Source organism: Ischnura elegans, chromosome 9, assembly GCF_921293095.1.
Source record: "Ischnura elegans chromosome 9, ioIscEleg1.1, whole genome shotgun sequence".
Taxonomy (NCBI): domain Eukaryota; kingdom Metazoa; phylum Arthropoda; class Insecta; order Odonata; family Coenagrionidae; genus Ischnura; species Ischnura elegans.
In genome coordinates, this window is record NC_060254.1 from 16703219 (window position 1) to 16727478 (window position 24260).

A 24260-nucleotide genomic window follows, 5' to 3' on the forward strand; every position below is an offset into this window, starting at 1 on the left:
AGCGTAGAGAAAAAAATAGATACTTCCGCCAAGTTCCGCTAAGTGACAAATACGACGCATTTTTAAGAAGCTTTTACATTGTGAATCTAACGTCAAATCCTGCTCATACATGCAACTCCAAATTTTACATGGTTTTTTTCGAGCGTGCAGTCGACTCCGGCTGTGGACTGCGACGGCGGAGAATACGGCGACCAGGCAAGCGTGTGAATGCGAAATGGTCATATAACTTTTCTACCTTGTGAATAATCGATATAATAGAGAGAGAAAATAGTCACCATGATATAAAGTTATTAAAAATAGCTACACTTATTAAGTACCTACTGGGCACTGCAAGCAAGATACTGAAATGCATTTCTTTTAATGCATCCCATATCCTCGCTATTTGGTCGATATTAAGATTTTTAGTTTTCGCAGTTCTTATTTGCAATCAGAACTTTATTTTGGGCACAACTTCTATTCATTGTTTAGAAAACCAAAGCATAAAAGGCGCATGCATACTTTTCTTCTGTCTTCAGTCACTCTCGCCTGAGTTATTGCATTGGTCACATTCCTGCGCGCTCTTTCAGCGATTTGTATCTCTTCTCATGTCTAAACCGCTCACGTGACTCTAATTGGACCTACTCGAGAAATTCTGCATGAGATACCTTACCCAAGAACACGAAAAATCTTATCATCTAAGCCCATCTAATTATCGGTCGGTGTGAAACAGCTTTTCGTTCTCTCCCTTGTTTAAAAGAAACTTTATGGTAAACTTTTTGCGTTGTTTAAATTTGCAGCCTTGAATATCAACGAAAATATTTTTGGTGCTCAGTCTACCATCGCATGATTTTATTCTCGAGTTTCATAAGGTAGCCATTTATCTCACAGTTTCACTCTTACATGTTGCCTGCTCTATATTTCCATTGCTCCCTATAGCTAAGCTATTATTGCTTAATTGTTTCTCCGGTGCCAATCATCATTATATAACTGTTCATAAAGTACTTTTTTGTCAAATATTTTATCCATATTTTATATTTATATACTGAGTAAAAATGGTATCGTTGAAACTTCATTTGGTTAATTTAACAAATTCATCATCAACATGTGGAAACTTGTTTGGCAAATCAGTTAATTGTAAAACCAGATTATTTGAAACTAAAATAGGTATTTTGATCCACTGATTTATGCTAAATTTAATGAGATATGTAAACAAAAAAATACAGATCATTCAATAGAGATTTAAACTTCAATTTTGAAAGATTACACCTTATAATTTTAACATTCTTAGTGTTGTTAGCACCTCACTCCATTGAATTTACTGTTCCACCAGTTTGGTAGGTATTTGAATTCTTTAGAAACTTTAATTTCTTTCACAGCATGTAATTCTTTGCTGATTATCGATGGTAAATGTTCCAAGCTGGGAATTAGCAGCTATCGTCCCTAGAGATACCTCAATCGGTTTTATAGCATATTCATAGCGGAGTTAAGAAAACAAAGCAGTTATTTTGTAGGTATATCGTAGGAATGATATTAAAGTATTGGCTTTACAGTTCAAATTTGCGAAAACAACTGTTGGAATTGAAGGCTGATTGTTTATTTATTTACATAGCAATACTGATACTTAAGAAGGCTCCTTTTTTCACCTAAATCATTTAAGTCAGTCACCTCTGTACTGTAAAGTGGATCATTTGGTCAAGTAGTTAAGGCTCCTATTTGACGTATTCACTTATGAAAATCCATATTGCTGGAAAATTGCTGATAACTTGAATGCATTGCACTAATAGACTTTGCAGCACACTAGCCAAAAATATATTTCAAATCGTAATTAATTGCAAACAAAACCTCCCATGAGGTAATCATTGTAACCTCTCCTAAATGGCATGCCAGTCATATTTGAATAGGGGAGCTTCTTGAGGGCGTTCATTTCACAATATCATACTCATGTATCTTTTCCGTAATATCTTTCTAAGTTACATTTATTCGTCTCATATCGTAAATTTAGTTGACCTCGCGACCTATTGGGTTAATATAGCTAGCGACATGGTATGCGTCGTACCACTAGCTGAATCATCTCGCTTCTCACAGTCTTCTAGATATGCATAGCTAAAGGTCCAATGTGGAGAGTTCATTTGGTCAAAGCGTTCATCATTATTTTATGGTTCTTTTCAAGTTCATCGACCTCCAATGCAACGGAGAATAGACGCCTGAGGAGCTGAATTGTTGAGGTCGCCGGGGTTAAAGCCTTGCTCCTCGAGCGTATGGGTTTTAATTCAGGCGATGGTAAAGGAATGCTAACCTTTGTGCGGAAGACAATCAAGGGGTACTGAAATATTTATTCAAAAACGATTTTTTCCTTAAAATGTTCAAAATTATCTATAATAGAATTCTGAAATTTTCCCTCGTGATAATAACTCTACTCCGTCTATAAATACTAACCATTTCTTAGAGAGTCATTTTAATCACTAATTTAGAGCTTGAAGTAAACTAATGGCATTGATGAACACTTATTTCTTTTTTATCTTGCTGTAATTCATATTTCAGTGAGTTTTTACCCAGTCGAGGGAATAATGTAATAGATATAACTTATGTAAAATAATTCTTTCAAGTCAAAGTTGGATAAGTTGGATATATAATTTTACGTTATGTTGGTGAGTAGACGTGACATCTCTTCTACCGTGTTTAACATTTTTGCTTAAGGCGAGCACACAAAAGTGGTGAATATTTTTTCGAGGATTAGGTAATAGTCGCAACTTTTACTATCTTTTTTAAACGGAAATGCGTCACTGTTTTCAAAGGCGTATTTAATAATTCATCCTTGCCATGATAATAGTTTTAGAAACAATAGAAATATTTAAGCCAAAATTAATGAATCCGTCTATTTATTTCAGTAAAGAATGATCTCATCCCGCCTGATCCTGTCATCCTCCCCTTTGAGTTCTCCTTCCACATTGTCCTTAGAAGATGACCTATTGCATTTCCTCGGTTTTGTATCCTCTCATTTATCGGAATTGGGTGAGTATATGACCTATGTATATCATGCAATTAGATGTTTAATTTTAACAATGATGATAATATAATATTTATTAGCTCAGCGGCAATACCCCTAAAGGCTCCAAGACTTACATTTTACTTTAAAATGGTATCCTATAATAGCAGTCGCAGCCAAATGTATAAGTAAACTTTGAAAACTGCAAGTGGAATTTTTTTAGATAAGCTTATGGAATAATTAGATAGGAAATACGTAAATTCTTTTTACCACAATACGCGAAGATAAATTTTTCAAAATTAATGTCGTCTGTCCGCAACTAAATAAATTCCTTTATTCGGTGATAATTATCCCGGGTGCTTTTTCCTAGAACTTCAAAGCCAGAGTATAAACTTATTTCGCGATATATGACAGTTTCGTCCACAAATAAACGTATTTTACTACTGAGTCGGGAGCAGAGATTATTTGCATATATAATGAACGAAAGGTGGCCGATTACGCTTCCTTGTGGGGCACATGATGTCGCTTTAACAACATCAGAGCTGATTCCGTCAAGAATTACATTTCATCAAAAGTACTTTCAGCTTGCTTGATGTGGATCAGAATTTCTCCATTACTCATACAGACTGCTTAAGCACATCTCTCGCGTCTCGAATAGCAGGATCTTTAAGGTGTAATTAGCTATTCTTTTCCATTAATTAGGAGCTGTAATTTTCGTAAGCTATGAAATAACAATTACTACTTGGCAAAGCGTATTTATCATGCTTGGATATTTTATGAGACCATGGATTCATAAAATAAATAAAACAAATTACTTGGTTCTATTATGATGATAGCATAAGATGCTGAAACCCGGGTCGTGCTATTTAAAATAAAGTGTGGAATAGAACCAAGTAATTTGTTTTATTTATTTTATGATGAAGCAGTTCCACAAAGTAACGCCGGAGACCATGTCTTATATTATAGGCCATGGTGTATTTTTATGGCGCATTTTATTCGAACCACGCATTTGAAGGCATATTGCCGCTGTCGGAGTAGTTTAAAAATTCACGCAGACCAGAGATTTGTTGTAGAATCGTAGAAAATACAGAGAGAGAAGGAAAGAAGTTTTATTTTTTTAAAGCTTTGCAGCATCGTAATTATTTACGCGCATTTCTCTCGCTACTGGTTAATGAATAAACGTTGGAAGTGGTGGATGATCAGAGTTTTGCCGCATTGGAATTTAATGGACCAGATTTGAGGAGGTTTAAGCCGTGTCCGAAGAGGGATTTGGGGAGAAACTGAAGAGACAGGGGATGGTCGGTCGTGCACACGCTGAGTGGGGATGAGACGAGGTTGCCGGGATTGAGGTTTTCCCGCTCGCCCGACGGCACAAAGGATTTTCCATGCGGGGGTCGTCGGGTGTGCCTGAGTAACGAGGAGGATAACGGTGATCAACTGGAACGGGGGGCGGCGCCAAACGCAGTGGAATAAGGCTCGGGGGTTGGGGGAGGGGGGAGGGAGGTGCTGTGAAAGGAGTGAGACAGAAGGTAGGTGTGATAGAGATGAGTCTTTCCGGATGGATTCGGTCTCAGGGAACGAATCCTCTAGCTCATGCAACACCGCGGGTCTTACAAGCGTCCTATCCCTGCCGACTAGGCTTTTTGGGCGTTGGACAAGCCTGTTAAAACATAGTAAAATGTTTGCTTCGGCTCCGGCAAAAAAAGATATTTTGACTGTATTTATTATGCGTCAACTCCAAAGCCTAACTTGCAGAAGCACTCACAGAGAACAAGCAGGACACCGGTCGGATCTTGACTGCGGGAATTCATGTTCTTGGAACCATTATATTTCGGATATTTTCCATAAGACAAGAAATTCCAATGCAATTATTCCATGCACCAAAAAACATACTTTTGTAGCTAGTATAATAATTTGACTTCTAATAAAGAAAAAAATTAAACCCAAGAATAATTCGATTGTGCAACGCGCAGCAAAATAACTTCGAAAATTAAAGACGTGTCCCAACTCGTTAGCCATTGGGTAGCATGTATTTGGGAAGCCATAACAGCCAACCAAAAGGGAGCATGGTTTTTGGTATCCTTACGCAGATGCTGCCATCTGCTGGGCACTAGACCAATGAAAAACAAGAACATTTCGTAATTATTTGGACAAATAATGAACAAACCCACAAGCGCCAGTGATTTTGAGTTCAAGATGTCGGAGAAGAGCATCTTATCATGATTTTGTATCTTAGATAACCTTTTTGTTTTAGTAATAGTAAAGTAGGGGTATTATTTTGAATTCGTAGACTTAGTTCAATATCGTTTCTTAATAGGTAGTAGCTCAGTTTGTTTTATAAGTTTATCGTACATTCCTTTTCTTTAGTTCATAATATTTCAATCGTTCTCTCAACCAAGTACTTTTTAAGTGTTCTAATATTTTATATTAAATTATTGTTTAAGGAATTTAATTCCCAGTTTTTTATTTTTAAGGCCGGGTTTATTTAGTCTATTCATACAGTTAGCGTTTGTTAACTTCGTCATAATTTTCTAATTCTTTATTAAGTTTTCCATTTAGATTTTTAGCCAATTTATATCAACATATTATTTACATATTATATTTTACGTGCAAAAATCAGGTATCGGCATTTTCTAATTCCATTCTTATTATCACTATAGATTTTAATTTTTTCTAATTCTTCTGATTCCAACTTCGGTCTCTATCCAATAACGCCGCCTTCTCTTTTCTAGTTTTCTCTAATTTCAACACTTCTTTTAACGCTATTTAATTATTATTAATGACCAATACTTGAATAAGTCTCAAAATATCAACAGTACTAGCAAACAAATACTATCCCTTGTTGACAGCCATGTTGCCCTTCCTCTGATTTCTTCCTGAAGACGCTTTCCACGCTTTGAATCATGGGAGAAGGGAGTATAAGGATGCACTCGTCGATGCCCAAATCTGGCTGTCAAGTTGGCTGCCCGAATCCCCCCCCTTATGCTGGCTAACGACTTGGGTCATCCTTCCAAGATGGCGTCACGCCCAAATTCTGGGATAGGCATAGCCAAATGGATTATAGCATATTTAGACACGGCTTAAAAAAAAGTAAGCAAAGTGCGCGCGTTGTACTTGAAAATCTATGGTACTACAATCCTTAGGCAAGTAAACCGCACCCCTTTGTTTCTCCCTTTCCCAAGTAAGTGCCATTACTTTCTAGATGTATTTTTTACTTGTGGCCTTTGTCATCTCTCTCAAGTAGGTCTACCTCGGGAGACTTTTCCTTTTATTTCCCCAATCATATCCCTCACATAAGTTCTACGTATCCTTGCATGGCCTAGCCATCGGTTCACCTTTAATGTCCTATCTATGTCTAGCATACTTCGCCCCGCAGTTCCCTTTTTCTCGTATTCTTCTGTTTACTTCCTCGTTTATCTATCCGCTTAAGCTTTTTGTTTGTCCATATTTTATGAGAGCGCCAGGACTAAAACCATGAAACGAGAGAATCGAGAATGAAAGTCTACGTGAGAGACGCAGCAGCCGCGAGATCCCAGCAGAGCGCCGCTTTGGAAGCGTGCGCAAAGTGCTAGAGAGAGAGAGAAGAAACGAACTATAGAATATGGGCCGCTCCAACATGCTTGCAAATTTCGGTTCTAGTTTTTCCCCGATGATCTTTTTAAATTCATTCTTGTGGCCGAGATTGGTTTACGTGGAGCATTTTCACGAACTACTCCGGCCTGTCCTTCTTCCCAAATTGAAACTCACTCTGATATCACCATTAAGGTTTTTTGCCTTTCATTCCATCTAAAAATCTTATTCTCGTGTTCCCTTTTGCTTAGGGTACAGTATTGTCGCGGTGGAAAGATTTACGCATTCCAATCATCCCTAGAGCTGGGCGGAGGTGGTTTTCAATTTTTTTCTCTTAGGCAATCGATAGATCGCCAAATAGATCGAAGGGAAGGAGCCAGACACAGCATAGTTAAAATTAACTCTAACATTATCATGTATGCGTTTAACTCTTTGCTTACGATTTTTTAACGTTTCCTATCCTAATAACTTATATGTGGCAGATGAGGCTAACGTAATTTTTTCAACAATGGAATTGGACTGCGCCAAAATTACGTGTACGCTGGATAATTGAAAACTAAATTTGTGGAAATTTGTGTTGTGTGCGGAAAAGCGCAAGGTAATTTTTAAAACATACGTGGACGAATGCGTGAGTTCGTTATTTCTGCTATGAACGAGAGAGAAGCAAGAGGGTTAAGTAAATGAACGAAACTGCCTCCCATCACTGATTGTGAAAGAAAGAAGGTAAATTCGTTCTTTAGTTGTGAACGATACCAAAATGAGCGGATCCTACAAACGAACGAAACTGCCTCCAATCTCTGAGAGAAAGAGGGTGGGGGTGTATTGCAGGAAGGGGCAGAAGGGTGAGGGGGAGGTGTTAGGGATGTGTGCGGACTAATGTGACGTCTGTCGCCGAGTACCAATGTCGGAACCGCGAGGCTTTTATGCGTTTCATAAATAATGTCGCCTGCGCTAAATTCCCACACACATACTGATAGTCCCTGGACTCACCCATCTGCCCCTCATCCCCTTTTCAGCTTGCTAACCCCTATCTTCCCATCCCCCTCTCCTCGTCTCCAATTGTCACGTGTTTTCTCCCACGAGACAAAATGTCTCGCCCAGTCTCCCCACTTGAACCCTCTCTCCATTGTGATATAGTTCTAACCTGCCGCGGGAATGGCTACGAAATTCGCTACTAGTGCCACGGGAGAACGTTTCTCTGGAACGGGAATCGAACCTTTGCCGGACCACCTCGCGGATCACTACTCTATCTAGGCTTCTTGATTCCCGTGGTCATGAACAAAGGTTCATGGGGCTATATAGGTCCTCGCAGTCTATCCAAGATGGCAACGCAATAGCTTGTGGGTTACCTTGAAGTCACCACTAGTAGTGAACCCCATACCAGGTACGATAACAAAAGCAATATTTACTGCAGATCTTTTCCCAATTTCGAAAAATGATAAATGAGAGTACCAAAAAAGAGCTAGTTCAACTGAAATCTGGCCTTGTTGAATAGTTTTCCCAGTAGGTTAACAAATGTGTAACGATTTTTCAAAACAAAGTTAAGACTGATTACCGTACGTGCCGACATGAGTTGGTCTACGAAACGAGTTCAAAATCTGAATTTGAGAGAGAGAGAGAATCACTGAAGCATGTGAACATGGCGGGCGACCGCAGGTGAAGAGGAGGGGGAGGGGAGGGGGACGGCCTCAGCCGTCTGTTGCGCCGCGTCGCGCGAGCCGCATCGCTTAGCGCCACTCTTGGCGCCAGGCTGCGCGGGTCGCAAAGCTTAAATGCTAAAAGATACGCAAAAATCGACGAAATTTTTGCCCGATGGATCATGACTTAACCTGTTTACCCTTATTTTGACAGTTTTAGCGAAATCGTATGACAAATTAACGGTGTTGGTATTTAGGCGCCTCTCGCTAACTAATTATTTAAAATTTTTCGAAAATATTTTTTTGCCTATTCTTGTATACACAAGGGTCATCGAAATCCGATTGGCGAAAAGTTTGAAATTAAAAAAAAACAGCCTACCCATACCAGCACTAAAACCGCGCATGGCAAATGTGATATATTTCTAACATACAGCGTTAAGGTTGGTGAAGCAGCCATGAATAATATATTCCTCTGGACTGGGAATCAAACTCGGAACTTTGTTTTTCCTGGCCACTGCTCAGAAAACAACGCCATCTAGGCTCCTTAACCCCATTGCAATATATTGAGGTTCAATTCCCTGCCCAGGGGACTTTATTTCCCTCTTTGCCCATCATTTCTTCTGCCTCTCTCTTATCCTCCACAAATCTACATTTTCATAGTACGTGCCATACTAGCCACCAATTTTGCCATACATTCTTTCTTGTCACCCTTACGCGCATCACTTTACTATTCTTTAATTATCTAGGTTTCCAAGCCTAAATAACACCATGCTTGATGCTGAAATTTTTCGAGTGTGCATGAGCAAAAAAACAATCTTGAGTAAATATTACATTGCGACGTCAGTGGTCCAGGTTTGTGCCTGGACCACTGACGGTTGGGAGCAAATATCACATGCTCATGGGTGCAGGATGAGATGATTTAAGTACCTGATCAAACAATAGTATCATCTTCTGCATGTATAAATATATTTTCGAATACTTTTTTCTTATACCTAATCTCTCTAATTCCTACTCAAAATTTCATCCGTTTGAGAAAATTTCGCCATGATTATCTCTCTTAAACTAATATATTGGGGTAAAAATTTGTGTTTTTTATGCACTTTTATGAAATTCGGCATATGTTCTCAAAAAATGTTGTCCATGGACATTTTTGTCGTGAAAAAAGGAATTATCCTTGACGTAAATAATGATAAATTTTTGCCAATTTCCATTACAAATTAACGACATTATATTCTAAAAATTTTTAATCCGCTTTATTTGCATATTCGTGGAGTGCATATTTAAGCGTAGAAGACTTAATGTCCTGGATTTTGGTTAAATTCATATCATATTTAAATACCAATGGCAATTTTAACAAGAATGAGTTTGTTAATGGAGATAGGTGCCGAAATTTTGCACAGTCAACCAATTTTATCGGAAAGGAAAGTTACCTTTAGTTTTTTTTTGTTCCGGCGTTAACCAATAGTGCACTTTCAATTCGTCTTCATTCAAGCACATTGGTAGGGTAAAGTGAATGTTTAATGAATGAGTTAAATATATCATGTCAAATATTCTCATTTTTTGTAAATTTTGTGCTTTTTGGACAGGTTTTCTATTAAACTATAATTCGAAAGAATAAGTGTATCTGGCATTGAGTTACTCACCTAACGGCTAATGTGCATAAAACTTTGCTATTGCAGTAGGATGAATCTAATGCCAGTTTTGCCCTTGATATAACCTAATTTGGGAAATCTCTGAACGTGAGCACCCATGGACTGCATTTCGAATTGAAGCTTGCCGAACGTTACTACTGCTTAAGTGTAATCATTTTAATCGATTTATCCACGGTTATTAACTTCGCTCCGGTTCGCGGAGAATTACCGCAGCAAAACAGTAACGCAATTGAATCCTCAATTAGATGTAGCTGTCCGCAAGAGTATAGTCCCATATGCTTCATTTCCGTGATCAGTTCGCGATTTAATCAATCCGCGAATGCCCACTGCGCAAACACTTTGCCGTCAGCCATTATGTTCGCCAATTATCTTTGCTTTACTTCCGCGGACGCTAGCCGTCAATGAACCGATTCTCATCTGGAATGCAGGGACTTCGGCGAATAAAAGCGACGCTCTTGGACCAGACGAACCAGGTCGACGGTAATCACCGGAGTTCGGAATAATCTGCAAGTTCCAACTCAATGAGATTTTGATTTTCGAAATGAATGGTATAGCATTACGTACTCCATTCTGTCAAAAACGGTGTTAGGTTTTTAGTCAGAAAAGAGTTTGATTTAATTTCTTTTTTTTAACAACTCCATCCATTAAAATTATAATACATATATACATGTAAATTAATTGAATCCATTTATTGTGTTTAGCATACACGGTCCCTCACCCCAACATGACTTGTCAGAGGGTCCCACACATACACAGATTGCAGAATGATATGCAGGCAATTAACAACAAATTACAATAATAAAACTAGCGAACATTAATTATAGAGAATACATTTAGGCTCTCCATGATTTGAAGACACACGCATTCATAACATACATGTTGAAAATAACTAGTTAAATTTCGGTGCAATTTTTTAAATGGCTTTTTTGCGATACAAATCCATTAGGTAAAAGGCACCCGTTAGATATCAATGGAAATGAAATACAGATTTTAAAATGCCTTCATAAATTTTAATAGTTAAAATAAATACTTACCAATTATAATATATCTGATTGGCTGATGGACGGTAATGGAGGTAAATGGTGTGGATTAACATGTATGATAATATTACAATAAAAGGGAGAGTTATTTTTTGATGGATATTCTTTTCTCTGATAATAGAAGGTTAATACATATGTAAATCGATCAGGAATCATTTAAATAGCTGCAAACACTGTAATATAAGATCAGGAGTACATTTAAGCATAGAGGCAAGTCCAACATGCCTCAATATCATTTCTTTACCACCCTGTTATTTTTTAAAAGCTTCTAGGTACTTCAAAATAAAATTCTTATGGCAATGCTATGTGATTGGAGTAACAAGCTAAAGCGTTTCCAAAAACCTAGCTGAATCCAAAGTAAAGTTAGCATTGACCCCAAAATTATTAAGTTAAACAAAAGACACGAATTATACCATAGCCTCCCTACTAAAAATGAACATCGATCAAAATTATAGAGCAATCAACAGGAACTTCAACGTGTGCCTTAGGAAACCAAAAATGAAACAAAATTTCAACATTTTACAAAGTGTCTTAGAGAGATTATCGTGGATCTGGCCACTTATTGGTCATACCACTTGATGAGGGCGCTACTTGTGGGCATATTTCGAGTTACGAACACAAGGATAAATATATCCTGAAGGTACCAAGAAAAAAGGGAACAGGATATGCTGAATAATGTTTCAGAAGCAAGGGAGAGAATATAAGAAACGGATAGATTGTAGGACAATAGGTGTAATGAAGAAGAATACGCAATATGAAAGGAGGAACAAACAGGAATGATTCGTAATAACACAACGCTTCACCATTCCTTCAAATGGTATATTGCTTATATTAAAGCTATGTTTTATATTACTTTTCGTTTCAAGCATAACAGATTTTATCCGATGTTACTGTAGAACAAACAAGTTTTTTATGCACCTTTTTATCAGAGTTTTCCAAATGCTGTTTTGGGATGCAAGGATCAACGCTGATGGGTGATCAAATTGGCTCCATATCGAAAGATCCCGTTCCTCATATCACACACTAACTATCAATTTAAAATCGATAACTTCTATAGCGCCTAAAAATATTCCTTTTACCATCACCTCCATTTCTGAGTGAAATACAAACTGCCTTTTTACACCTGACAGATCTTTTCCTGAATAAAGGAAGAAAATTAGAATGATAATTGGAGGAGCAATTAGATAGGTTTAATTATTCTTGAAGAATCCGTCATGATAAATTAAATTCATGTTTCCCATCTGCCATTTCCCATATCTCCCATCGATAATATCGATATCGAAAACTATGTCACCAAGTTCAAGGTAGAACAACCTCGGAGTACTAGATCCCACCCCTAAGGTGTAACCTCGCGGAATTCAAATATATTTCGGTCTTGAGTTCTAAGATTCTCTTGCCTGAGTTCCATCAAGCACCTTTTTAATATGAATACCGTTGTAGACTCAGTTTTGATATCCATACATGGCTCCAATCCCGGTTCATAGTCCTGTTAATTTGGTCTCCATGTGTGATGCGAAAAATATAAAAAGACACCGCGCACTTTAAAAGTTAAAAATCAGTTTCTGTAAGCAAGGCCATAGTCCGATAAATTGACCTACATTTGAGATCCTACATTGATCTACATTTACCGGTTAATTGACCTTTAGGAATAATATTTGCAAAAGTTCATTGGACCAAAAGGTGAGCCTTTAACGGCAACCGATTGCATTAAGCTTAGATCTTATTACGTACCTCAATTTCCATGGTGCCGATATAGTATGACTTGTTAAAATATTTTGCTAACCGGTGAATTCTGAGGGAACTACCAACTTCAATGTAGTTACGATGTCAGCGCGGTGTAACTTTAAGGAAAAACACGAACATTATGGCTGCGAGAAGCTATAGCGGAAAAAAGGGCTAAAGCTGTGAAAATGTGTGAGGAAACCTAATTACGGCCCAACTTCGCCGAATACGTAGATACTACCGGAAATTAGGTGTCCATTAAGAGTGTCGGTAGGAGGGATGTGGGGTCCGCCGAATGCACGGGGCTTCCTTCCTTTTTTTTCTTATTCCCGCCATTATTATGCTCCCAATGCTCCCATTATAGCCGTTTCCAGACCCTTCAGCCCTGCGCGTTCTCTCTTTTCCATGCTTTCCTTTGTTAAAACATAGCGTGGACAATGCTTATCAATCTCCAGTTATTTCTCTGCTCGTTCAAATATTTTCATAAAAATTATCATAGATTAGATACCTAAATTCACATTTTTTTCCGTCTTTTAATTAAAAAATTGTCCATTCACTCGGTAAATGGGAATCAAGATTCTTGAAAACCTGTTGGTATTATGCTTTACATGTTTAAGTTATTAACATTTAGAGAATATTTCCTCTGTATGGATTGCTGATCAGCTTTCTTGATCAAATATTGGCAATTGAGATAGTGATAGAATAATTCAATTATTTATACTAGAATTCCGTTGGCCAGAAAAATATTCCTCCGTTGCAAGAATATCGACTTCTCCTTTAAATAATACTCCCTCAATGCCGTGTCTTTTTTGTTATGATTGGTATGTTATTTGGCTTGTATTTTGCCGCCGCTATGTAAGCCTGTTTTCCTACACTAGATATGAATAAATATTATTGTATGATCGAACTTAAGGTCAACGAAACCATGGATAAATGAAGGTGGTCTGAAAGAGGATGTGATATAAGTGTATCGTCAAACTAAAATACTACCTATACCATAAGGCGTGGCAGAGTGGTATAGCACTGATAGGATCACAACGTAGCAAAGATGAAAGCTTTAACAAAACTCTTTCTGCATATTTCCCATTTTGTATCTCCGCATCTGTCACCAATATTATTCCGTAGTATCCAGAATCTCTTACCAGCCACTATCCGGTACAATCCTTAACCTTAGCTTTCTCTCCCATATCTCTTGGCTAGTCTCCCCCTCCCTTTCTGGTGGCTTCGCCTAACCCCCTGACCACCCATCCGCGTAACACCATTTCCCTCTCTCCCGTATGAATTTTGTTTCCTCTCCCACCCATCGGTGCTGTACGCAGAAAAGAAAGTTCAGGGACAAGATATCAAACTATCCCAAATTCACATTTAATAGCATGGAAAAACATTTCCCTGGACCAGGAATCAAACAACCGCAGGAGCACATCATCTAGCGCCGTGAACCTCATTTAAATTGCGAAAAGGGAAATCAGGAACCTGGATGACGTATCGGTCACCACAGTGTGCGGAAAACAAAGGTCGGCGGTTCGATTACCGACCCAGGGGAATGCTTTCTCATGGCAAGTTCTCACATGAATCACGAAATACCGGGTTTCTTGAAATAGTTGATCAAAGGATCAATTTAGAGACATTATTATCGCTTTACCCTTACGCATATGTTGTAATAACGACGATTGCTCACTCACTAATTCGTTTTTTTGTATTATTGTGCCCGGTATGTCATTTGGTTTTCATTTTGCCGTTGAGGTGTACATATGTTTTCTTAAACGTTGGAATTGATGCATAAATTTTATTGCATGACCGAACATGACTGACAAACGAAGCCATATGTTATTAAAGGTGGTGTAGAAGACGATGTGATTTACTTGAATAGTCAAACAAGAAATACCATTCAATCAGGCAAGGCAAATGATATAGCACTGAAAGGACTGTGGCACTGTATAGAAGCACATGAACGATATCTCTCCACTATAGGGTAGTTTCCTTCATCAAAGAAAACGAAAGGCATTGATTGCGATTCGTTGTCCACCATATTATTGTATAGTAGTGCATTCATAATATACAAATTATTTGGTTTTAGAAATCCCAGTTTACACGAATGTTACTGGTGATTTTTAACCTCATTTGAAAAACGCCAGATTGGCGCCCATGCGATGCCACTCCACGTGACGTCACGGTGACCTTAATTCTATACGAGTGGTCAGGAGTTTTACATCGTCTGAGATTACCAACGCATGCATGTGGTACAGAGCTCAGGGAAACATCTCTTAATAATCACCTTTTAAAATTGCCAATGGTTTCCTTCGTTTGAAAGGTTATTAATAATCCTTATTTAAGCCAAGCGCTACCTACTAGCAGCCTGCATCGTAGCGGCGCTCATAGCCTCGCACCAGGGTGACCTCACACGGCGGCAGATCGAACCAGAATGACGTCACACGGGCTTTTCCTAGCATTCATAGTGAGCCGTCGCGTTTTCGCGCGCTTGAATATTTTCACTTTTCATTTAATCACGAAAAATAGATATTGTCATTTAAAAATCTAAAAGCGTGAAATGCGTACTCCAGGAGTAATAATCGTTCGATTTATTTATTTAAAAAATAGAAAACCACCCTGTTATCAACACAGAACTTTTCCATGTGAGCCAAAACGGCTATGTCGGCTAACGACAATTGAACTAGTTAAATACATTAAAATACCGGAGGCGAGACGGAAATATTTCCATTTCCCTTGCCTTGAGTGAAAATGAAATTAAATGCTGGCTTGTCATTAAAAATGCAATCTGGAACTATATCTTTTGCCTAAGTAGTTTAATCAACGTTACTGTTTGAGATAAATTCCGTTAAGATCGATTCCAAAGATGTTAGAAGTTGAGCAGATTCAACTTTGCCAATAGATCGAATCAATATCGTCTACACTACAATAAATAGATTTGCGTCTACTCTCTTCGCAGTCGGTGGTCAAATGTACGAAACACCTCGGTCTGACTCCCTCTCTGCATCGAACTTCCCTTTTCAGTTCCCATTATGGTATTTTTCCTTTCATTCTACCTATAAATCCTATTCTTTTCATCCCCTTCTCCTTTTACCTAACATTCTTTCCTATCAACATAATTTAATCATTCGCACTCCGCTTTGAGCTCCCTCAATCCAGAGCCTCAGTCTTGGTTTTTTGTTTTTGAAGATACTACGAATAGATATTCTCTTACTTCCACTCAACAGTAATAGGAATAAATAGTGCCAGGGATCGGTGCTAAAAAGACACATTCCTTCTGCTCGATTTGTATTTCATTTTTCGTTAAAATATCCTACCATACTGAAATATTTAGGTTACACAAATTACACCGTGATCAACATTTACAATGCATGTATTTACAAACTCCATTTTGAAAATTTAACCTTGTCTTTTTTAAGATGTATTTTGAACGCTTTATACGTAGGAACATGTTTAAAAATCCCTTCTTCATATACCCTGTTAATGTCATGACGTAAAGTGAGTTCAAAAAGAGAAATACGTATGCTTAAAAGCTAAAATATAACCGTTCGAGAGGGAGGTATATCTAAAGTTTTCCTTTATTACGACTACCCGCGATACACATGCTAAGGATACTAGCCCAACGGCAAGCTGTTCCCTGATACTTCATTTTTCGTTCATTTCAGTAGCATTTCATTATTTCTGATAATTAATATCGATAAATTCAACCGTGAGCGCTATTCAAGCGAAATTTATAGCTGATTCAATAAAATTTATGCTTTTCCAATACGTGCTAATTATCAACAATACAACATCGAGCACCCCCAACCAAATTTCTGGCTCACACCTTTCCTTTTTACCCCTATACCCCACCCCCGACACACGTATTCGCCCTCTCCCTCTTATAAGCCTCACCCTGGTGCTTATTCCTCTTCATTATCCTCTTTTGCCCCCTTTACCCCTCGCCAGCAAACTACCGAACCACCCCCTTCCTCCTCCCCCCCCCCCGCTAACGCGGTGGATGTACATTAAGTGACCACACCCTTTAAAACTCTTCACCGCTATCTCTCCCTGACCAACCGCTCTCCGCTACAAACCCCGACCCTTGAATCCTACGAAAATGAACCCGGCGGTCACCATATATTTCTCTCTCTTCCTCCCTCCCAACCTTCGCGGCCGCACGGAGTTGCGCTCTCTCGCCATGTTTATGCCTCAATTTCAGGGCCCTCCTCGCGTATATTTATATATTTTTTTAAAAATTCCCTTCCACAGCTTCCCTCGCCAGCGCCGCCGCCACGTGTATTAGGGTCATCGTGCATTTTGGTTTAATTGATGGTGCTGCCCTCCTTCCTTCCCCGCGGCGGGATGCGTAATTGCAGCGGCCGCCACCCCGCCGTTTAAGAATGGGATGAATTAGTGTGGGGGGGGGGGGGTTCCGGTATGATATTGCGGTTTTTCGCTGAATACGTACGTACGGAGAGTTTTGCACATTGCGCGGAGGTTCTCTCCTCTATACCCACTCCATTTTGTGAGTTTGTGTGTGAATGTTGTGGTTTTTCCGAATGTTTAATATGCGCTCCGCGTAAATCATTCGAGAGATGGGGAGGTAGAGGGTGTAGGTACGAGAGATATTAGTGGGTTGCCGGTTGTAGTTGCGCGGTTATTAGTAATGTTAGGGTGGTAGCGTAATTAATAACCCGCCGTTGCAATATTATCGCGACCATATTCGAATTAAAGCGATGCGAACCTACCTCCCTCTTTTTTGCGCCGAAATTTTCGAGAGATTGAAATTCATGTTTCACCCACTCATGTTATGTTCTGCCGCTGATATTTCCTCGCATGCGGTGCATAGACTTTTTGCAACAGTGCCGCCGCCACAATTTTGGGATTTTTTTCCGCATTTTTAATAGCGTTGAAAATTTAAGCAATAATACCCGATGATAAACGACAATGCCTCTGAAAAAAATGCTGTAACAGATGCTATATCATCGGAAGAGTAGTTAGTGCTAGGGATGCAAAAAAGAGGGATTCCACGCATAAATTTCGTAGCGAGTATATTCATTGACCAATTTTAGGTGTACTCAACAAGTAGTCCATAGGCGAGGCAAAAAGGAGTTAGAGGCAGTTGATGTAGTATCTGCCGCAAAGCCTGTACTTGTATCTCTATAGCCTTGTCTAATTACCCTTAATTTGTTGGCACCGAGTAATCACTGTTCAAGTTGTAAATTAACTCATGAAAATTGCTAGTTCCTGCGTATACCATCGTAGATTTTCGGAACGGGTGTGTGCTTGTAACTATGTTTTATCGGTTTCAATGGGTTTATGCCTGCCCTTCTGTTTGCCATTATCTTTTTGAAAAACATTCCGCTTGAATTTATAGCCACTATTTGATTCTGGGGAAAGGAATTCAACCCGTTTATAAAATTAAAGACAAAACTCCTTTATTGGTGTAAAAGTAGTTGATGGTGAAGAAGGATTAGAATTCACTGCTTCCTGCAAGGGACTTGGATTTGAAAAGGAAATATAAGGCACTATTAGCTAATTACTTTAGAAATTCTTTTTTTGAAAACCTATCGATTTTTTTGCACCGTATTATTATGGCATAAAATATATAATTGTCTTCTGTAGATCTGCTGATTTTTTTTTGATTCTTCAAAATTTCCTAAAAGCAACAGCATAAAGCGCCTAAGTACAATGATAATTAATTCTAATTGTGAAATATTGTAATGGATTAGGGTGGTCAATGAGATTGAATAATGAAAGGCAAAGATATATTAGCAAAATAAGCACCCTAATATTGCATATGAAACTTGATCAATTTATCAGTCAACACCTAAACCGCATTTGGTTTTTATAAAATTGTATGGGGAGTGGGCAACTTACAATTTTATAGCACTTAAAATTTGAGAACAAATCCTCAACACAGTATATGGTGATAACAGAAGCAACGCCTTTGCAACTGTTGTGTGTTTGTGTCACCCTCAGCAAAATATAGACTATGTTAAGTTTTTTCTTCCTAAAAAATTCAATGAAAAGTTCGGACAATTTTTGGCAAAGTCACTCTCTAACTAAGTAAGCTGACTGTTTTTAGTTTGATCAAAAAGGCTTAGAAGTTTCTTAAGTTAATTTTTCGGCCGAACTTTGACCAGGTATGCTTGTGACGTTGTGATTGTCGTCGTTCACACACGAGTGAGGGTCGCACATTCGGGAAACGCGTAGCGAGAACTTTTGTCGGACCAGTGGCGAGGTGAATGTTGGGTTGGTCATAATGGAGACGAGGAGAAAGGAATGGAGTGCGGGAAGGAGAAGGCTCCGCTCGAACGGGTGGGGGGGGGGTGGAGATTCGGAGAAGAAAAATGTATTAAGGGGTCTCGATTCGGATCACGGAGCCGGCGTGGGACATGACCGGCGTTTCGGAGGCGCCTTTTATGGGTCAGGGGCTGGGAAAGGAGCGGTCGACAACGCTTAGTCTGCGCCCTTCGTTCACACACACACACACTAGAAATGCACTCGGAAGCAGGCCTACCAACCTGGTGAACCTAGAATTTCGGAAAAGACATCCTATCTGAAGTAAAATCTGATGCTTTCCCGGCGAATATATTCGAAAAAGGCTACTCGGGCTTCCAGCCGGGTGGTCTCCCTCCATTCTGCCGACGTTTCGGAACACGAGTCGGATTCCATCCTCAGGGCTAACGTCGGCAGAATGGAGGGAGACCACCCGGCTGGAAGCCCGAATAGCCTTTTTCGAACCCCCTATCTGACATCGTTTACTCACCTTAAAAATAGCTTATAGCATTATAAATTGGAATTAATTGATCCATACATTGTCTAATGATAAAATGGTACCGCTTTCGGTACTTACGTGTCATAGTCAACAAATATATATTAACCAATGAGGATTTTTACGCCTTCTTGGTTCATACAATTTATTTTCGTGATTGATGTGAGCCTTTCTTTTGATGCGGAGGCATAGAAATACTTCAGAGCAATATAATTTTTTTTAAATGTTCCGTGCAATTTATCATGACATAATCGCACTGTCCTAGAAATGGCACATAGCCACTCTTACGTTGCGGTGTATTAAAAAAGGTTTCATATTTCCGTAAACATTCTGATAAAACCTAAATTCGCAAGAAATCGTGAAGATGTGATAACATTTCCCCCATTTTGGTGATTTGAAAAGGGTAACCAACGAACTCTGAACTGTAGATTACTTTAATTGTATATGCGCAAAGGAAAAAGTAAAACAAATCTAGAGAGCTGCTAAACGAAATAAAATAAATGTGGGGAACTCAAACGCCATATTATCAATTTCAGAAACTTATTTGCAGGAATTGCGTTGGGTATAATACCTAAAAATTTAACTTTGAACCTGAATAATATTCCAATAATTAAATGAATAGAAATAAAAAATATATACAACTTAGCTTAACAATTCCGTTGGTAAATTCCTAAACTGTGACCATGATTCCTACAAGCGATCATTCCCATCGTTCAGGCGTAATGCTGATGAGAGTGAAACCGGAGGAAATCGCTTAGAAAGGTTATGTAATAATTATGACGATAACAATTTGCTGCGTGATATATCTATTCTTGACATCTTAACTTAAAAATGCCTCTATCCTCTGGTAGTTTTGTTCAACCTTTTAGAAGTTATTTTATATTTTCTATTTTAGGCCAACTTTTTGCCGCTTACTTTAGGTACCATTATTACCATTATTAGGAATTCAGGATATGTTTAACGGTGATACCATTAAGAAACCTCACTTGCTTTCACCGTGATGACGAGAGAAGTCTTCTGTTGAACCGCTGGTTATAGCCAACGATTGGCCTCCGGTGGGCGTTCCGATAAGACTTTATGAAAACTTCCTCTTTGTGTTGAATTCGAAAATGTTGATACCTTTTCAAAATGATACCTGAATCTCTGATGAGTAAATTACAAAATTTTAGTTCCAAAGGATAAAAATGTATATAAAAAAGAGCAGTGAAACTAAAAAGCTTGAAAATAAAATAAGAGCTACAGCATTTGTTTTCTTCGAAACTACCTGGACTACAAATAATTCATTTTGTGATTTAGACTTATCGTTGCATTAAAATTCAGGATAAGCTAATTCATATATTACATATAATGATAGCGTGGCAAAGAAATATTCCAGCATTTGTTTAATTCAGTTCGTATTTTTTTCACCACAACTCATGTTCATATGCATGCAATAAAAACACTTGGGGCGGGGAGGGGTAGTGAGTTAAGGTAGTCACGATAGGCAACAGCTACAGAAAGACAACCATTGGGAAACAATCACCCTTCATTCCAGGGTATCTCACAAAATAGTGCGACAACCCCCGGGGGGAATGAAGCCCCAATTAGCTCTATAGAATTCGATAAAATATCGTGAATATATGAGCTTATTACAAAAAAACAGAGGCAGTGGGACTAGTACACTTCTCTGAAAGATAATGCATAAAAATATATATTAAAAAGCCCAAAGACAATAATTCCTAATAGCAATTAAAGTTGGCAGGAAAAATATCTCTCACTCCGGTTTTCCGGTTGACCTAGGCAATCATGTATAGGGAAAAGATGTGTTACCCTACCGAGAGCTAGGCTAAGAGTTTTCTGCAACCTTGAATTGGTAATTGAATTTCCTGTATTCCAACTTATTCTTTTTATTCAATTCGTCAGCTCATATTTATTCCATAAAATTCTAGACCCTTCGGAGAATTCCGAACGGTTGGTAGCTCTGCTCTGTGTTGGAGTGTGGCAATGGAAGGAGGAGTGAAGTTGGAGTTTTTCATGCGATAAGGGGAGAGAATATGGAAGCGCTGTGACCAACCCCGGATGTGAACTACTTTTTCACATCCCCAGTAAGCGAACCGTGGAGACCACGTAAGGGCCGCCCTCCCTGGAAAGCGCGGACAACGGGGTGAAGTTTTCATAGTTCGACCTCTATCCCTTTAGCAATGCCCCGTCCACATCCCTTTAACGTACGTGCTGCCCCTTAATGTCCTGCAGATATAAAATGGGACAACTCGTGACAGTGCCCCTGAAGTCACGTAGTAGCTTGACGACATGCACTGGTCTCCAAATCTTGAAGCGTACCCGGAAATAATATTAAAGAAAAAGCGCAAAACAAAAACTGGGTGCAAAATATTGTTCCCAAGCGTTCATCACCTTTAAAAAGACTTCTGTGGGAAAGAATGAAATATGTGCCGTGTTTCTACCGCGGTGAGTGTATATTATGGCGGTACGAACGGTCGCAGCCAGGAAAACCGTAACAAAAATGATTTCGATTTATCTGAATGGGTTAGGTACTTCCGCTGCCAGATGAGTGGTGCATATGAAGCTGAAGTGGCAGGATAAGGCAAGCATGCAATTCCGTTCCGCTTGGAATGTAGGGAAAAATTTTTTCATATCACAATAGTCATGTGTCTCCATGCTCGTCCTCGGAATGGCAGGAAGGGAGTCAGTGCGCGAAGATAAGGTATTTCTCTTTCGATCCATTTTGCAAATGTTTTTCATTCTCTCAGTCCAAAGGGAGTTAGTTGATAGACTACTACGGTAAAAATAGCAGTCTCCGTTACCAGCTCCTAAACTTATCTCATTATATTCACCTTCTTTCTGATGCTCTATTTTCTATTTTCTTCTGGTGAAATTATACATGTGAATTTCATTACTTCAATAGATTTATTTATATTCTAAACAATGTTAAACTTGGCTTGGTGGAAAAAAACTTATTTTTGTAATGATATTTTGGATGTGCTTATAGAGAAACTGTTTTTGTAGTTTAATATCAAGCTATACCACAAGCGGCAGCTCCACGCACAATATTAGTTAAACTAATTGGTAGTAGATCAACACAAGGAAACAAGGTTTCCTTGACATGTGCAAATTGGCTCCCCGGATATTTTGAATTTTCTGATGAATTAAGTGCATTTACTCGTGATTATTTGGTTGTAACAATAATTTGCTTAAAATTGCATTCATAAACAAAATATGTTTGCTTTGTTCAGTGAATGGCTGCATAAAAATCCTTATGCTCAAACCCTATTGCTGCATTACGTTCGAATTTCCCCTCAGTCTTTAGAAAGTAATAATTAAATATGATGAAAGAGTGAGCTAAAATGGGCAATCGGTATGATGCTAACGCGTGCATATTTTTGATTGAACGGAACGATGTATTTGAATTCATACAAGTTTAAATAGCACTTCAGAGTCTTCGAAGAGCATTACGGCCTCCTCGAGCATTAAACTCATTTGCTGATAAATAATATAATGCCGTATGATCAAGTAAAACGATGTCTTCCATGTTTAAAATTCCGAAATATTAAGTTATTCATTCGTTCACGTATGGCTATCTATATATTTAATTATATTTGAACTGAGGATTAGAAACTTAGTGCCAAGAAAGTGCCCTATGCGGATTTAATGTGGCCAAACCATATTGAGAGACAATTTAAAAATTATGAATTTCGAAATTACTAGTGCAGTTTCAATACAAAGACATATTTTGCACTTTCATTCTACGTGTTTCTAGGCCAACGCTAAAGGTGCACGCCAGCTATGTGATTATTTTATTACCAATGCCGAAGCAGTAAATTAAATATCATAAAAGGTTATCTCACCGTCAATCGATTAGCAATCGATTTCAATTGACCCTGATTTGATAATGACTATTTTATTCACCAAGATATCGCTTGAATGAACATCATAAATTCCAAAAAAGGAAGGTAGCATTTCATTAGAATCTTTCACGGATCCGATGAATTACATTTTTTCTGTTGTTATATCGATAACATGGTAATGAATAGATGGACTCCTACGTTCCAATTCTCCTGAATTTATAAACACTGTTCATCTGTATATTTTATGGAATTTTATATCGAGTAGACGGAAATATATTTGCTTTTTTAAATGATTAAGCCGCTTTATGGTAATATACTGTCGTATAAAGCACGAGCTTACCGGATTGATGTTTCCGTGGAATTATATTACCACAAAAAAATTAATTTTGTAAAAAATATCATTTGATTAAATGAGCAGCCGATATTCTTTCATGAACTCTATCATTTCGGGGACTTTTGTGAAAAATTTTCCGTTGAAGGCTTGCACTATTAAAATATACCAGTCGAAACCGAAAACTCTGCGAAGAGCACCTAATTTTTACGCCACCACAATCCGCAATACCCTTATGGTCTCTACGTAAAAGTTTGATCAAGTTTAACACTATAAAGACCGGGGTTGTACGACTTCGTTGATGGACCACTTTCCGTCATTTTAAAGGGTTGTAATTATTTTGAATGTTTCTTCGTTTATGTGGAAATTAATTGTAAGTTTCATAAAACAACCTATATTCTTTATTTATCAATGCTACAGAGCATTTCTATATCAATAATTTTACAAAAAAAAACTTAAAATGGACAGCAGTCAGGTTCTCCTGCGTCCACTGCCCTGGCCTACCACACGCCACTAAGTATGGCAGCTAATGTGCTAATTTCCATTGAAAATGTAATAAAGAATGTTAAATGCATAAATGTACTAGCTAAAACAATTAAATGGCGAGACGTAATAAAGTGAAGTGATTTCCTGAATAAAACACGCGTTACCGTTACAAATAAAATAGAATTGCTTAACGCGTCATTTTGATGGGTGTCGGTCTTTTAAAGGTCAGGTGATACAACTACTTCGTGAAAAAAATCAAATTATATT